The following is a 1,450-nucleotide window of genomic DNA, read 5'->3' as shown; positions in this document are numbered from 1 at the left end:
TGTGATGTATTATTGATATCAAGTTGATACCGGTTACATCTGGCCTTTACAACATCACACTGTCACGAACATTGGATCCTCAAACCAAAGAGCTCAAGAAGTTGATTGCCCTTTTGCTACACTGCTCTGTTATTTTGCCACCACCCACGACTATAGAATATGTTCTGATATTGGTTGGTGGGTTCTTCATCCTACTAGCCTTAAAGCACAAATCCGCATAGGAGTATGCCCTTATTATGCGAGTATGAAACTGCCGAAATGATTCTGTTTTTAATCTAACGGAAGTTCCATAATGTTTGCAGGTAATATATCGAGTCACTACTAGTTGGATTGTTCCATGGTCCTTCAGCTTGCAGAGGGTACTGAAGTGCACGGCTTTGGGAGATGGTCGCCTAGGCTATGTTCAACCATTTTGGATGGGGGTTCATTAATAAGATTGTAGAAACATGAGTATTTGTTTTCGGTTGGCTTTTTTGGCCCCTGTTTACTTGCATTGAATGTTGAAAATGTCGAGGTGATATAATGACTGTATGCAGAGGCCTGAGGTTTTTCTCTCCCTTTGGGAAAAGACACAACAGCGGCATGGAGGAAGCACATAGTCAATTTATTGATACTTTGATAGGGGGAAAAAGAGAGAGAAAAAAGATATGTTACCAAACTACCAATGCGATCAACGGCAACAAAAGCATCACAGCACCTTTCTGAATCTAACCATTGCAAACGGGAAGTTTATCCGATTTGGATTATCAATAGCCGTGGGAAGACAGCATGCTGGTTGAGCAATATGAGTGGTTTTTTGAAAGACAAGCAATATGAGTGGCGGGTAGTAAACAAAACGATTGTAAAGAGAGCAACGCTGACTGTGCTTGTACCACAAAGCCACGGAAATGATTCCTGTCAGTGTCACACCCCGGGGGCCATGTAAACGGGACATATCTTTTGCACACTTGCGCACTACCACCAACTGCGGCAGATTCAGCTCGGGACCATGAGAGCATATGCGCGCTGCCGACCTGTCGTACTCACGTTACTGACACGAATTTGAGAGTTGTGAAGTATCCGAAGTATACGCCTCCAATTGAGAAAAGTGCACATTTGGTCCTCAAGCTTTTTTTTAGACAAAAGGCCTACGGCCCGGCGTTACATTAATAACGCCCTACAGACAACAACAACACCAGACGAAAGACAAGAAGAAAACGAAATGAAAAAAGAGATAGGCAGGATGCACTGTGTTGCATGACAGCAACACAACCCGGATTACACCAAGCAAACAACAAATGAAACAATGGAGCATGGCCTGGAGTCATTAGAGCCCTCATCCGCGATCAGGCGCCTGGAGCAGAGAAAGAGGCCATCATATCCGGTACGGGAGGCAGTGTCTTCACCGTCCCTGGGAGCCCAAGCACAACCTACCATCACCATCCAATCCCATCGTCGAAAGGAGCCCCCC

At 45.0% G+C, this 1,450-nt stretch overlaps 1 protein-coding gene across 1 annotated transcript in view; it reads left to right on the top strand.

Annotated features, from left to right (window-relative positions):
• LOC119340451 (inositol polyphosphate multikinase IPK2-like) overlaps positions 1 to 668 on the top strand; it is a 2,343-nt gene extending 1,675 nt beyond the window's left edge. Inside the window, exon 2 of the mRNA XM_037612361.1 lies at positions 303 to 668. The gene's annotated coding sequence lies outside the window, so the exon portion shown is untranslated. The remainder of the gene's footprint in view (positions 1 to 302) is intronic.
• Positions 669 to 1,450: the final 782 nt, after the last annotated feature.

This window comes from Triticum dicoccoides, chromosome 7B (genome assembly GCF_002162155.2).
Source record: "Triticum dicoccoides isolate Atlit2015 ecotype Zavitan chromosome 7B, WEW_v2.0, whole genome shotgun sequence".
Classification (NCBI taxonomy): Eukaryota; Viridiplantae; Streptophyta; class Magnoliopsida; order Poales; family Poaceae; genus Triticum; species Triticum dicoccoides.
Note: the sequence above shows the minus strand (reverse complement) of the source record. Positions and strands in the feature narration are given on the sequence as shown.